The sequence below is a fragment of the Mastomys coucha genome, unplaced genomic scaffold (assembly GCF_008632895.1).
Source record: "Mastomys coucha isolate ucsf_1 unplaced genomic scaffold, UCSF_Mcou_1 pScaffold3, whole genome shotgun sequence".
NCBI lineage: Eukaryota > Metazoa > Chordata > Mammalia > Rodentia > Muridae > Mastomys > Mastomys coucha.
Window position 1 is genome coordinate 41,553,375 of NW_022196909.1, and position 16,109 is coordinate 41,569,483.

Here is a 16,109-nt window from a genome sequence, read left to right on the forward strand (position 1 = left end):
AGATAGATAGATAGATTGATAGACAGACAGACAGACAGACAGACAGACAGACAGACAGACAAGCCAGCCAGTTCATATAGGTGGTTGTCCTTTGCCTCAGGTTGGGAAGAAGCTAGCAGTCTAAGTGGACTCTGAAGTGAGTCGCCCACCATGCCGCAGAGCAGGCGCAAAGGCAAACGGTATGAACTGCCTTTCTCAGATGTCTTCTACCGAGGAGATTGCTTAGACATCAGAGCAGATCCCCTACTGGGTGTTAAAACTGCCCACTGTGACATTGCTTCCTATGCCCATGTGCAGATGTGCACCGGGCCCATGTCCAGGAATGTAGCTCAAGTTTGGCTGGCCCAAGGCTGGCATGGACTAGCCACCTAGCCCTGTCTTGGCAGTTTTGGGGGGTTTTTTGTTTTTTGTTTTGTTTTGTTTTTTTTTAAACGGGTGGTTGTGAGCCACCATGTGGTTGCTGGGTCTTGAACTCATGACCTCTGGAAGAACAGTCGGTGCTCTTAACCGCTGAGCCATTTCACCAGCCCTTTCTTGGCAGTTCAATGTTGTAGCCGCCCTCTCCAACTGAGGAACCAGCAACAGCAGAGACGAGCTGTGCACCGGGACGCTTACCTCAATACTGCTGGCGAGCAACACTGTGCAATGGGGTAATGATCCCATACAGAAGGAATGATGCAAACCTCTAAAAAGGCCTTCAGCCTGGACTAGGTAGACTTTCCACATTATGCTAGGCAGTAGAAATCACACCATGACATTGTCAACCCATTTCCTCCCATCAGGCACAAGACCTCATACACCCCCCTGGGCGCTGAACAAGAACTGTGCCCAACATCTGGATGGTGAGCACAGTAAGGACCGTGAGGGTCAGGTGACCTCACAAACATGGAGGAACCCCAGGAGAGTGCAGTCTAGCAGCCTGAGAAAAGGAACTCTGAATGAAGAAGGGTGTGGGAGCCAGACCTGCAGAACCCAAGTGGCCTGAACAGATCCACGTCCCCATATCCTGCAGGACGGAAGCCAGGCCACCTGGGGTGGGGACGAGGAACCCGCCCTGCCACTGTGGTGACTGCGATTGAGTTCTGCCCAGGAAGGAGAATCAAGGGAAGAAAATGTTAAGGGATTTTTAACTTTATAGTTTTTCCTTTCTTGCCTTTCAACTTTCATTTTTCATAAAGCTATAAGCCTAAGTTTTTAAACAATTAGACAAGGTTCCTCACGAGCGACAGCGGCACGCAGTCACTTGCCTGGCTCCTGGGTTCCTTGCAAGCGACAGCAGCATCCAGTCACTTGCCTGGCTCCTGAGTTCCTTGCAAGCGACAGTGGCACCCAGTCACTTGCCTGGCTCCCGGGACACAGATAGCCTCTTTGAGTTTCTTTTTTTCATTGTATTTTGATAAAATAAAATGGGTCTGAATTGCTATCCTGAACTTTAACAGGATGCTCTACACTGCAACTTCAATGTTAACTCTCCCCAGCTCCCACCCCACCTCCTTGTCCTCAGTGGTGACTATGACTCTCCTCGCCTAGTGCTAAGCCCTTCTCATACCTTAAAATACAGCTTGTTTCTCATTCTACACACCCTACATCATTCCTCTCCAAACTCAGGGGCCCAACTGCCTTCAGATCTGCTTAGACACCAGAGAAGCTCTGGCCCCTGGCATCTTCCTGGACTGCAGCTCCTGGAGGCAGGACACCCTCCGTCTGGACTCAGTCACTCCGCAGCCCTCTCTCTCCTATAGCAATCCTAGGTTCCTGGAATCAGAAACCCACTAGAGTCAGTCCCCACTGTCAGTCTGGGACACTCCCCCACCGCACCCACAGGTTCCTAGGTCACGTCTAGGGCAGGCTGCTTACCCTTCTGCCAGCCTAGGAGGGACTTAAGCAGGCGACTGTCTCTCAAACAGTATGCAGTACATATATAATTCACATGTACTGCTTACACATCTAAATATGTCCACTTCACCTCATGCATGCATGTATTCACAAAGGTGCCACACGTTTCTGTCATGAGGTTGTCGTATGAGTCTGTCAAATTTTAGGGAATTTTTAAAAAGATTTCTTTTTATTATGCATTTATGTGTGAGCCTCGGTGCCTGCATGTGCACATGTGCATGGTGCCCATGGAGGACAGAAGAGAATGCCTGATCTTCTGGAGCTGGAATTACAGGTGCAATGAGTTGCCTGATATTAGTTCTGGGGACCCCTGAAAGAGCAGTAAGTGCTCTTGACCAGTGAGCAATCTCTGCAGCCTTAAGTTAATTGGTTAGTTGGTTGGTTGGTTGGTTGGTAGTTGGTTAGTTGGTTGGTTGGTGGTTGGTTGGTCGGTGGTTGGTTAGTTGGTTGGTTGGTTGGTTGGTGGTTGGTTGGTCGGTGGTTGGTTAGTTGGTTGGTTGGTTGGTTGGTTGGTTGGTGGTTGGTTGGTTGGTGGTCGGTGGTTGGTTAGTTGGTTGGTTGGTTGGTTTGTGGTTGGTTGGTTGGTGGTTGGTTGATGGTTAGTGGTTGGTTAGTGGTTGGTTGGTTAGTGGTTGGTGGTCGGTTGGTGGTTAGTGGTTGGTTGGTGGTTGGTTGGTTAGTGGTTGGTTGGTTGGTTGGTTGGTGGTTGGTGGTTGGTTGGTTGGTTGGTTGGTGGTTGGTTGGTTGGTGGTTGGTTGGCTGACCCATTCTTGTTTGTTTGTGGATGCTGGAGTTGACTTTAGGCCATCACACATGCCAGGCAAGAGCTGTACCACCAAGATATATCTTTAGCTCCATTTAGCTGATCAGTTGTTTCATAGAATAGACCAAGAAGGCAGTCACGGTGGAAGCGCTCATTATAAATTCTATCTGCCATTTGAGTTTGCCAGGGGTTTTTTTGTTGTTTTTGTTTTTCAAGTCAAGGGAGCATCAAGCCTGGCATGTGATTGCACACCTGTAATCCCAGTACTTAGATTGAGGAAGGAGTAATGAGTTTGAGACCAATGTATATGGTATAGTAAGACAGTGTCTCAAAAGGGGGTTGGGGGAGGAGAGAGCTTTAGCCATCTAGGGTGCTAGTGGAAGTGGTCCATGAGCAAACAGGGCACAGGAAACAACAGGAGTCCCATGACTATATCCCTAAGCAAATTGGAGAGATGATGTTACCCAAGGCCAGAGCAGAAAGTTCTACAGTATAGGAATAAGAAAGGCTGAGAAGTGATTTGAACCCTTGGGACTGTGGATAGGGCAAAGAAGTGCCTCTGTTCTTCACTGTAAGTGCGGGGTAGCCCTTAGCAGAGCCCGACTTCTGACATCTGATTTGATAGCAATGTGAGGAAGGGAAACAGGAGTGACAGAGGCAGGTCAGTCTGACAGGAGTGCTGCAGAGACTGGCCAAGGTCCAGGGCACAGCCAAACCCTGGCCCAAGAGACTCCAGGAGGCTAGCGTGCATGGCTGTGCAGCCTCCCCACAGCCCTGTGCTCCGCGGTCTAAATGAGTCTCAAGGTGCATAGCCAAGTGTGGGGCTTGTATGATGCCTGGAAGCTCAGAAGCTAGGGCAAGTTGCAACCAGGATCAGGTCAAGAAGGAGCCACTCAGTAGGCTCCGTGGCAAAACAAACAAACAAACAAACAAACAAACAAAAATCTACACCTGTGGTAATGAAATGCATTGAAACTTTTCCTGTAATTTCAAATGTTTCCAATCCTGTAAGTTTTCAAAGTAATCTGAATAAAATATAAAATAAGCAAATAAGCAAACTGATAGTAAGAGAGAACAAAAGACCAATCTTTTAACCTAGGATTTGTTCTTTTTTCTCACTTCTCTGACGTTACTATAGGTGGAGAGAAAGAAGCTCTGAGAGGAGACTAGGAGCAATGGGCGTTAGGCTTTGTCTTCAAAATACAGTGGGATTGCAGATACATAACCGAGGAAGGACCCCCCCGGGCTTCTCCAGGGAGGGCAGCGTTCATCTGGCTCTGGGGGAATATGCAGTTCTTAGGGGATGTTGAAATGGAAGCCGAGTGTTTCCAGAGCTACCACCTCTCCTAGGAAGCTTCTACTCCACACGAGCTCTGTTCTGGTTTGGCACACAGGCCAGGAATCCCACCGGAAGCAACTGTACTGCCCAATCAGCATCACCCACGGCAGCAGAGGCATCCAGTTCCTAGCAGCTCAGAACCCCTAACAGCTCCCCCCTGACTTGCAGTAGAGGCCGCAAGTGCCCACTAAAAAGCTCCTGCCTCGACTTGACTAAGGCCTTTGGGAGCTTCCAGAATCTGCCTGCCTGCCTGCCGCAGCCCGCCAGAACCCATTTGCTCACAGCCTTGATGGCTCAGGCTGTGCAGCTCACCCCAGGCTCTCAGCCTGGCTGCTTTGTCACTAGCTTTGAGCCCACTGTGCAGAGCAGACGGCTGAGGTAACTATGATGGATTCCAGCCCAGCATCCTACTTTATTTCCAGCATGGGAGGCCAGATCAAAACCCAAGGCCTCCATCTGCCAGGACAATGAATTGGCATTAAAAAAAAAAAAAAAAAAATGAAGGTGTTTATATGCCAGAGACCCAGAGGCCTTCCCTGGAGATTTCTGTGAAAATTGGACACTACTGGCACATTTATAAAGGTGCTTTTCAGGCAACTTGTTTGGATGTCCTCACAGAAACGCATATCATTAGCAGCTCCCATTTACAAAGCAAACTATCCAGCATCAGAGAGAACACAGGCTCACAGCCTCTTGTTTCACATTCATCCCCTATGTTCTATGCTCACCCTGCTCCACAGGGACTCAAAGCTAGTCTTAGGATGACGGCACCAGACAGCTACCCTGATAGCACCTTGACCTCACTTCTGCTGCATGCCCCTGCACATTCGGCTTCTGCCGTAATGTTTCCTCGCAGCTCTGTGAACACACTGGGCATGCCCCAAAGCACCTGTACCACTTCCTATGAGCACAGAATCATTCATCTACCAGTACCATGGGACTCACTCCAGGAACCTCTGCAAGGCCCTCCTCAGATGCCCACCACCCCAGAGGCTATTCTGACTGCCCCACTGGCAGTTAGAACCAACACTACATTTTCCTTTCCTTGTTTTCTTTATGGCCTGGCATACAATATACAGCATTAGCTGATTGCAGCCATGTTTTGTGTCCTCCATAAGGATGTCAATATGCTGGAGGCGTGCCCAGCCTTTCCCAGGAACATCAGGCATGATGTCCCATTCACATGAGTGAATGAAGGAGTGAAAGGGAGCCATTTGCCCCAGCAACTTGCTCATAAAAGCTCTCTGCATAATAGTCAGGACTCCAGCACCACACAAGTCCCAAGTCCCCAGCCTTTCGTGTCATCTCTCGTGGGATGCTTATGAGTAGGTGACCACTCTTCTGTTGTGACAGTTCAGGGAGGTCAGTGGTCTCCGACTGTCGAACTCTCCGCAGCCTCACAGGGCTGCTGGCGGGCCCTTGGGAGGCTTCCCTGGGCACTCTCGTCTCACTAGCATGGAGTCGGAGCTGGCCTACCACGTACAATCTCAGTGACACTAGAGTTCCTTTACTCTCTATGCCTAGGGTGTGGGGGCGGGGCATGAAATAGCAATGCCCGGTTGAAGGAGCATTATAGGGGCGGAGCTAATAGCTTAATGGAGACATCTGAGATAGCCAGCACAAAGCAGGTGCTCCGTTAATATTAACAGCTACTATTCTTACATAGGTTTTCTATGAAGGACTGCTTAAAAACAAGTCTCCTGCTAAAAACTTTGAAAACAACCTTTATATCTAAATAAAGCAACTAAGAAATGCTGAGAACAGGAGAAAGTCTTCCCCAGGAAAAAAGCCCCCCCATTGGTTATCCAATACCAGGTAGTCAGCCCTGAGATCATATACCTACAAGTAACATTACATGGACTAATCAGGATAGAGAGATACATACATACATATATAATACATACATACATACATAATAGAGATATACATAGATATAGATAGAGGTGTGGATATATTCTGATTAGTCCATGTAATATATATATTAGCATATATAATATATATTAGTCCACATAATGTATATGTGTGTGTGTATATATATGTATGTATGTATGTATGTATGTATGTATACATAGTGATGGTTTGTATTTGCTTGGCCCAGGGAGTGGCACTATTAGGAGGTGTAGCCTTGTTGGAGTAGGTGTGTCACTGTGAGTGTGGGCTTAAGACCCTTATCCTAGTTGCCTAGAAGTCAGTATCTGCTATCAGCCTTCAGATGAAGATGTAGAACTCTCAGCTCCTCCTGCACCATGCCTGCCTGGACACTGCCATGCTCCTGCCTTGATGATAATGGACTGAACCTCTGAGCCTGTAAGCCAGACCCAATTAAATGTTGTCCTTATATATATATATATATAGAGAGAGAGAGAGAGAGAGAGAGAGAGAGAGAGTGTATGACAACAATTAAAGAGAAAGGGGCCAGAGAGCCATGAATTTCAGAGAACAAGAGAGGAAGTAACATGGGAAGAATTGGGGGGTGGAAAGACAAAGGGGAAATAATGTAATCATATTTTAATTTTACAAATAACCTAAAAGTTTGAATCATCTTAGGTAGTTTGAAACTTGGAGTCAGGGCCACAATTGAGAAGCCAGCATGAATGTCTGCTGCTGTGGGCCAGACTCATCTCTACTCCTACTGCTCACTGGCCATACTTCTACAAGTGCATGTGGCACCGCACGGCCCCTGCTGGACCTATTCAGTCAGATCAGCGGCCTTGGAGATGGGAACAGAAGAGGAGGGCACTGCCTCCTCCTCCTCCATGACATCATGGCACCGTAGATACAAGGAAAGGACATGACTCACGCTGCCATTGTGTCTGGACCAGTCAGAGGTTCTCCATGGACCTTGATGTGAAGCCAGACACGAGGAGCCAGCAAGCAAGACACTAGCATGACATGCAAGCGAGACATTTAAGAGGATGTAAGAAGACTCTGGAAAGATGGCTCAGTGGTCAAGAGTGCTGGCTGCACTTGTGGAGCACCTCAGTTCGGTTCCCAGCGTCCACGTGGCAGCTAGGAACCAACCATCTGTAACTCCAGGTCGGGGGACCTGATGCCCTCTTCTGGTCTCCGCAAGCTCCTGCATGCACATGGTGCACAAACTCACACAAGCACATTCACATATGCACACAAATAAATAATTCACTAAAAGATATAAGACGAGACATGCAGTACTAAGACAATCTCTAAAACAGGGCTGTGTGAAACATTACTTAGAGAGAACCATGTAACTATCTTTCATAGTTTGGTCTTGGCAATAGTATAAGAAATTGTATATAAAAAGAGAGGTTGTTGTAACTTCTTATCTTAGATATCAAATTTTATCAAACTGATATCACAAGTGATAACTGTGAGCTCAGTCCTAAATACCAGCCCGTCTAAGGCACAGATGACACGTCAGAAGATGGGGTGGAAAGTACATAAGACCTGAAGCCTGGATAAATGGCTGGGATGGGAATAACTGGGAGAGAGGAGATGGAGAAGTAAGAATAGTGAGCGTGCATCATGTACATTATGAAATTCTCAAGGTACAAATTCAATAACAAAAAGTACACCGCAGTATCCCTTCAGAAAAGAGCAGGCCTCCCAAGAGATCATGGATCTGGGGGAGAAGGGGAGATAGAGGGGCAAAGAGGAGGGGGAAGGAGGAAGTTGCCGATGGGATATAATGTATGAAAGAAGAATAAATTAGAGAATAAGAAAGTGAATAAAACATGCATGTTCAGCCTAGTGAATTAATGTAAAATCAGCATCCACAGAATCACCCACAGTTCACAGTGTAGACTCCTACCAACACATACATCTTCAAGATATTTACTCCTGCCTTCTCAGGCCCCGGTATCACTCTCTTTCACACATGTAGCCAGTCATTGACTATAACACAGTGACTAGTTTTTATTAATGTTTTAGTACTTAATTATATATATATATATATATATATATATATATAAACTAAATAAAATTAAACAGTATGTCTTTAAAAAAATACACCTCAGAAAGTATTTGATCAATAAAAAATACATTGAGGAATTATACAGAAATGATTCATACATGAAGACAATAAAATGACCATAATAGAAACATTGCATTTTGTTAAAAAATGATGATGTATGAAATGCTAAGGAGACACAACAATGTATTTCAGAAAGCCATGAATCAAGTGTCAAGGGATGAAATGAAAATCATGCTAAATGGGATTAGCATCATATTAGACACCACTGAAGAAGGGACGAGCAGAAATAGAACAATCTGTGTAGGTCCAAACTTTGTAAAATGAAACATAAAGATATGAAGAATCCCTCTCCAAAGCTAGAGATGCAAAGAGCAGTATAAGACAGAAAAAAAATGCCCAAAGCATTTTAAAGATTTGGCTAAAAAATTATGAGCAAACACATAGATCCAAAACACATAAAGAAAATTTAACCAATGTACATCATAATCAATTACCTAAAAGGAAAATCTTAAAAGCTTCCAGAGAGCTGGTTGAGCTGACTCTGCAAATGGGGGTGCTTGTCACCAAGCCTGATGACCCGAGGGCAATCCCTGGGACCCATGCAATGAGAGAGAATCAACTCCCACAAGCTGTCCTCTGGCCTCCATGCCATCACACACGTGCATCGATACACATGTGCACACATACGTGCACACATACTCAAATTCACAAATAAATGTGAATATATTTTTTTCAAGCTGCCACAATAATAAAAGGCATTAAAATCTACATGTTAACTGCTCTTGCTTAAAACAAACAAAAAGAATAATTATAATTATAGTAGCCTTTATGCCATTTGTATATATCCCATAATACAACTCTACACTTTAAATATACATAAACAATAAATTTTATTTCAAAATTTAAAAAAAAATTATGTGGGGGAGGGGGAAGGAACAGGGTTTTCTTTTCTTTTTCTTTTTTTTTCAGAGGGGAAACTGGGAAAGGAGATATCATTTGACATGTAAATAAAGAAAATATCTAATAAAAAATAAAATAAAATAAAACATTATGTACAAAAGAATGAATACAGACAGACATGGTAGATGGAAGGTGTTTTAGACAGAAAAATGCAACCCAGAAGCAAATGGAAAGCTTATCCCTGACTAGTGAAGAGAAAAGCCATCAATGGCCAGGATGAAAATGACTTTCAAATATGAATGTAAAATTCTGGGTTTTTCCAACAAACAAAAGCTAAACTAATTCCCAATCCAACATGCCTGAACAACAAATAACATTAAAAGAAGTCCAAACACAAAAGGAAACTACCAGAAGAACCCCAGATGTAGAGGAAGAAAAGATACTGGAAACAGAAAAGACATTAATATAAAAGACGTCTCTTTGTCTTCAAAGATAACAGACCATTTAAAGCAAAAATAATACTAATGTCTTATAATAATACAGAAGTAGAGAAAGGTGTATGATAATTATAACCTAGAGAGCAAGAGCAGTGAGCCGGAAATAGATTATTGTAAGGGCTTATACTATGTGTGGACTAATAATGCATTAAAATGAATTGTGGTGAACTGAAGATGAATACCGTGAGTGCCATGAATAATCAATCCCTAAGTTGTCTCTCAAAAAAGCAGACATAACTAATAAGATAGTAAAGGTGGTCAAATTGGCCATAAACTAAAATGAATCCAAAATTGGAAGAGGGATCTAATAAAACTTGAGAATAGAAAACCCATAGCAAAATGACCAATTTATGCACAGTCATATAAAATACAAATGATCTGACCATCCCAACTAAACTACATAGGTTTAAAAACTCAACTAAAAAGTGACCATGAGGATGGGAAGTAGGTCAGTGATAGAGCACTTGCCTAGCACGCACAAAGCCCTGAGTTCAGTCCCTAGCATATTCCTCAACGTGACCCTCTCTCTGTCTCTGTCTCTGTCTCGAGAGAGAGAGAGACAGAGACAGAGACAGAGAGACAGAGAGTCAGAGAGAATACTGAGTGAGAGCTTTTTATAAGAAACGTCTTTAAATATAAGCATGCACACAGGTTGAAAAAATGATGGAGAAAGATATGCTGTACTAACACCAATCAAAAGTCAGAGTGGCAACATCCATATCAGGGAGGAAAAACAGGTTTTAGAGAAGCAAACTATTCCAGATGTAAGGGGACTGTATTTATAAAGGGGTCAGAATTCTCCTGACGCTCCTGGTGCACACAGAGAACTTGGGATATGAGCCATTCTCACCCAGCCTCCCTGAGCCACCCTCCACGTTGTTCCATCCTTGCACACACCCTGATACTCCACCACTCAGTACCCTCCCTCCCTTATCTCCTAGGAGTCTCTATAGACTGCTACGACCTGAGCATTAAATACGCTCCTCTCTCGTCTTCCCTGTAGCCAACCAGCTTTTTTGAAAATGGAATGGGGACTCATGCGTATGCTTCTGCACTGGGGGTTGATAGCAGACCTTCTCAGCAATCATCCCGTCCCCCTGCTTGCCTGGCCATGTCTTAGGTCTTCTCTGCACATCCCTAGAGCCCCAGCTGTCCTTTCACTCCAGAGAAGTCTAGGCTTGGCGCATGCACTAGCTAGTCAGAATACCCCAGTATGCCACAAAACTGTACGCCCCAAAGTCGGGAAGTTATAGATAAGAACTCAAGGGAGATGCCATGACTGTGCCGTCCGCAAGTGTCCTAAAGGTGTAACGCTTTTACCTTTCCTTTTTCCTCATCGTTAGTCTCTGTTTAGAAATATCATCCTGATTTAAAAAAAAAAAAAATTCTGTTGTGGGTGAGTGGTTCCTCATTAGTGCTGGGGTGTATATACGTATATGTACACCGATGCCAGTGAGAGAACCTGGCTCAGCCTGTACCACCTGGATCCGTCTACTCTACCAATCCCCCCATCTCACCTTAGGCTACTTCTGCCCCGGGGGCCACATGCCTGGTTCCTTCCTGTCACCTACCTGAGCCATCTGCTCTTCAGAAAACAGCTCCCAGCAGATGCTTGCTGGGAGCACATAAAAAGACCACAGGCAGCGGCTGGGGACCAACACACAGGTCAGGGCCCTGTCCCTGGAGGACAGCGTACTGAAGAACAATGGGGGGGGGGGAGAAGTTTGGAGGGAGTCTCGGGAAGTGTGTGCCTCCACATTGGATAGATGTTTCCTCTCTTGTTTAAAAAAACAAAAACAAAAACAAAAAACAAAAAAACACAGAATGAAGTAGAGTTTTCAAATGAAAGGAGAAGCCATTGTATTTAGCACCAGATAATTCGGTTACGTGGAAGAACACAAGGACCTGGTCAGATGCTCTCTGTGCAGAATTCAGGTGCTGCACCTGCACACATCCAGGTGACAGCTGCGCTAAAGGCATCCAGGTGGCACAAGCTGAGCCAGGTGTGGGCTTACATTATAAAGTACACATACATATACAGTGCCTTTACATATACACCCCAGCACTGACTGACATGAAGCCACTCACCCACAACAGAAATGTTTTTTCACTAGGATAATATTTCTAAAACAGGAAGTAATCAAGGCAAAAGAAAAAGCAAAATGCTTTTAGAGCACTTGAAGATGGCGCACACAGTCATGGTATCTCCCTTGAGTTCTTATCTATAACTTTCCTACTTTAGGGCATACAGTTTTGTAACGTACTGCAGAATTCCAACCAGTTCAAGCACCAAGAGTAGACACCACTCTGGATATAGCTGTGTCCTCTATGTTCTACCCGCTAACAAAGGGGATTTCTTCAAGACCCTTTCAAGATCCAACCCAACACCAGATTTCCCCTGCTCTGGTCTCTGGCCCCACACTCTACCACACCACACCACCAGACATCTAACATACCTTTGTTATTTGCACATTTTCAGTGGCACAGCTAACGTCTTCCATGGGCTTTGTGTTCAAGTCAAGGCAGGGTAGGATTGAGGTTCCCTCTAATGCAGTATGGTCTTTTTTTTTTCTTTTTCTTTTTTTGGTTTTTGGTTTTTCCGAGACAGAGTTTCTCTGTATATAGCCCCGGCTGTCCTGGAACTCACTCTGTAGACCAGGCTGGCCTCAAACTCAGAAATCTGCCTGTCTCCACCTCCCAAGTGCTGGGATTAAAGGCATGCCCCACCACTGCCGGGCACAGTATGGTCTTTTGGAGCCTTTCCCACTAGGAAGGGATGAGCAAGCGGCACTCGGACAGAGAGAGACCAGCAGCAGTACTTCTGGACTGCCCTGTGGGTAGTTTTAGCCCAGCACTCCAAAGGCCACCTTGACGACTTGGGACTAGACGAACTGGTCTATGGATGGATACATCAGGAAATGTGCTTAGGCACTTACGGGGGCCATTTTTGCTAAATATATCTGCAGCCGCCGAGACCTTCATGGCTTGCAATAAAGAACTCCCTAAACCAAGCAGACACAGGGAGGGCAACCTTGACTCCTGCAGATCTAGGGGCAGAGTTTCTCATTACCATGCCTCCAAAAGCAGCACAGAATTCTGCAGTGCTGACAAGATTCAGGAGGAGGATGCGCTGGGGCCTAAAAGGGTTCCTACTGGGGGAGGACAGGCGATGGTGTTCCGACTCAATTCCCACCACAGATTCACTGGTACAATTACCATTTCTAAATAATTAGCACTCTAGGTCTCAGAGGAATGGGAAGGAAATAGTTGGGGATGAGCTTGTTTACTCCTCCAACTCAAAAAATAGCATCATGAGGACAATGTGTGGCCGTGACGCATCTGTGGAGGTGGGAGGATGCCGATCTCAAAGGGCTATGGCCCATCCCTCCATGCAGATATCCAGGCCTGAGAAATCCCTCCACGGAGAAGTTCAGTGCCTTGCCCACATCTAGGGAGGAAGAATTTTTATTGTTGCTTTATTTTCCTATAAGATCCAATAGATCATACATTAGGTTAAGTGTAGGCATAGGTGTTATACTACTTAGGGTTTGTCTGCTGTGAAAAGACACCATGACCAAAGCAACTCTTATAAAGGACATTTAACTGGGGCTGGCTTACAAGTTCAGAGATTCAGTCCATTATCATCAAGGCAGGAGCAGGGCAGCATCCAGGCAGGCATGGTGCAGGAGGAGCTGAAAGTTCTACATCTTCATCTGAAGACCACTAGGAGAAGACTGACTTCCTGGCAGCTAGGATGAGGGTCTTAAAGCCCACACCCACAGTGACACACCCACTCCAACAAGGCCACACCCACTCCAACAAGGCCACACCCACTCCAACAAGGCCACACCTCCCAACAGTGCCACTCCCTGGGTCAAGCATATACAAACCATCACTGGTGTATATACTCATATTTAAATTTCTTAATTAGATGGGTGGATTTTATTTATGATAAGCCTCCAATGATCTGTAAAGGGGTTTTGGATTTGGTGTCAGTGTGTGGACTTACATTAAAATTTTAAACTTCCTTGCTAAGTTACTTTCCTAGCCTTCTGAGTGGGTCACTTTCATTGCCGGACTAGGTCTATCTGCCCACTCATCAGCATTGCCTAAAAATACATCTACTGGATTTTCCAGACAACCTACCACATGGCAATCAGGGACAGAGAAAGCAGCTGTGCCCGTCCTGCCAAGCAGACCCTGCAGAGACAGCGGGCCATGCACTCACACCCTGCTCTCCTTAAGCACGGGCCATTGTAGGATGTGTGCCTGTCCTAAGTGAAGAGACCTTGGGAATTACAGGAAAGCACACGAAACACCCCCATCCCCACCCAGAAGTGCGGACAGCAGCCTGCTTTCTCCTAAGAAGGTTCCCATGATTATACCTATCTTGAAACAAAATGACATTTCTACAAGGACTAAAGGACCAAGTTAATAGTTACATAATTATTCTCTAGCAATAAAAATCTATGTCCTTTCTCCTGTAAATGTAAAAGTGGTATGTGCCCATGGAGGGAAATTTAAAAAATTAAGAAATGTGAGAAACTGAGTAGCATTGATCCAACCTCCCATGGAGACATCACAAAGCTTCAGCCTCCTTGGGCGTCAAAAGTCATGCTGTCCTGTGCATGCACCATCCAGACAGACACACGGCTAACTTTATGTTGTACTCACTATTTTTTACACATGCTATTCCCATGTGCCAGTGTACCCATGCACTCCCATGACTTCATGTCATGAGTCCCTTCTATGAACACCAATTGCTATCCAATATTCCATTGTGCTATAGAAATACTGTAACTCGTCTACTTAATTCTCTCATTATTTCAGGCTATTTTATTGCTTTCAACTGTTAATTATTTAAGTTAATACTATAATGAGTATTTTCTGTACATAAATTTAGTATTTCTCTGACTATATCCTAAAGGTAAATTCAGAAGGGGGAAAATTTCAAGGTCCATAAATTTTTTTTGTTTTGTTTTTTAACATTTCTCACATGCATGAACAACGAAGCCCTCTGGAATCCTGATTTCTACAGCCATCCTGGGACATAAGATGACACTCTCAGGCTCTGTGCTTCATGGCCAAAGCACAAGTATTACAAATCTCAAGTCAATGGTGAGAGAGACAGTGGGCGAGTCATGCCTAGGCACTGGCTCTGTCTCTGAGTGGTAGGGTCAGCCTCACTCTGAGCTGGCTGGTAGCTGTGCTCCTATTGTGAAATACAGGCTCAACATCTGACTAGGCTCTGCATGGCCGGATGGAACCAACAAGATGTGTGAGGGGCTAGGGAAAGTTACACCAAAGGTCCAACAATGTAGCCGAGTATACTGCAGATGACAAACTCAGGGGTTTTCAAACTAGAATTACTTTTTAAATGAATCTAATCATGGTAACATTGGAGAGGGGACGAACATCACTGTGGCCTCAATACATAAAGGTCTGTGCCCAATTCTCACCAAAGGTAATCTATAGAAATACTCACCGATGCACCTGAGCCCAAGTTTAGACTCCAGTACTATACCTAATCTCCGCCAGGATGAAGGGAGGACCACCACTAAACAAGATGCCCTTGAGTGTCTGAAGCTACCACGAAGCTTCCACATAAAGGGAGCTCTGGCCGAGTTTCAGTTATCCCCACATGCAAGAGTATAAGAATCCTCTGTTTCAACTTTGAAGCATAGATCAGACCAAACTCCAGGTCTAAATCGTCTCAAATTTTGTAACTACATAGTCTAGTTTACCAGCTAGCTGGTCTACGATGTGCATCCCACAGATGTGCACCCCGCTCTCTAATGATGTGAGATACAACTTCTGGGCTACTGAAGTTATCTTTGTATCAAAATACAAAAGGCAGCAGGTGAGGCTACTGTGGTTCTACAAGGGTAGGTATAAGGTAATGTAGCCCGCATCTCCAAAGATCTAAATTCAGCCATCACTTTCGCGATCACTACATTTTTGCATGCCGTCACTGCCAAAGTATTAAGAGAATAATTCACTAACAGTGACACATATTTTAGGCTAGTATTTATATTTAACTTATTGAGTCTTAGAGTATAAACAGTGAGTGTTCCAGGATGCTCAGATATTAAAACCCTTGGCTACGTCTCACCGCTCTCTTGGCAAACCGTGGGTGCCGTGATCGCTCATCACTTGACCATTACAGGTTACCATTGCCTTTGACTGAATGAACTTTGGCATGTGCTAAGTTTTACCTTACAAATCCGGCCCTCGTTTAACTCCCAGATGTGGTGTCATGGTAAGGGACAAAGGATTTGTCCATATCCTCTGCTACAAGATTACAGATCTTCTTGGGATTTCTCAATTCCATAGCAACTCCAGATATTCCCTCCCTCGCGATGGATGGATACCCAGGAGCTTTCCCCTGTAGAGACCCCTTTCTTCAGCATCAAACTACAGGCCCAGACCCAAGGGACAAACTGACCTTGCTCAGAGCATTGTGAATGCTCAGCTGGAAACGCTGCAGATACCACTGGCCTCCACACTCTTGTGGTGGAAATGTTCTTTAGCATAGGGGAAGATTTAGGGGTGGCCCCTCTGCTGAATGGTGGGAATGTTCTTTGGCATAGGGGAAGGCTTAGGGGTGGCCCCCTGCTGAAAGGCAGGGAAGGGGCACCTTCACATAATCTCCCTACAGCTGAGAGCATGACCATTCCATTGAGGAGGGGGCACCTTATGATAATCTCCCTGCAGCTGAGGACATAACTGCTCCATGAACCCAAGATGTTTTGGAAGTAATTCAAG

General features: G+C 45.1%; 1 protein-coding gene across 11 annotated transcripts in view; it reads right to left on the reverse strand.

The window, feature by feature from the left end:
• The window catches only part of Pcbp3 (poly(rC) binding protein 3), a 220,614-nt gene that overhangs the window by 126,986 nt on the left and 77,519 nt on the right, over nucleotides 1-16,109 (reverse strand). The window lies entirely within an intron of this gene.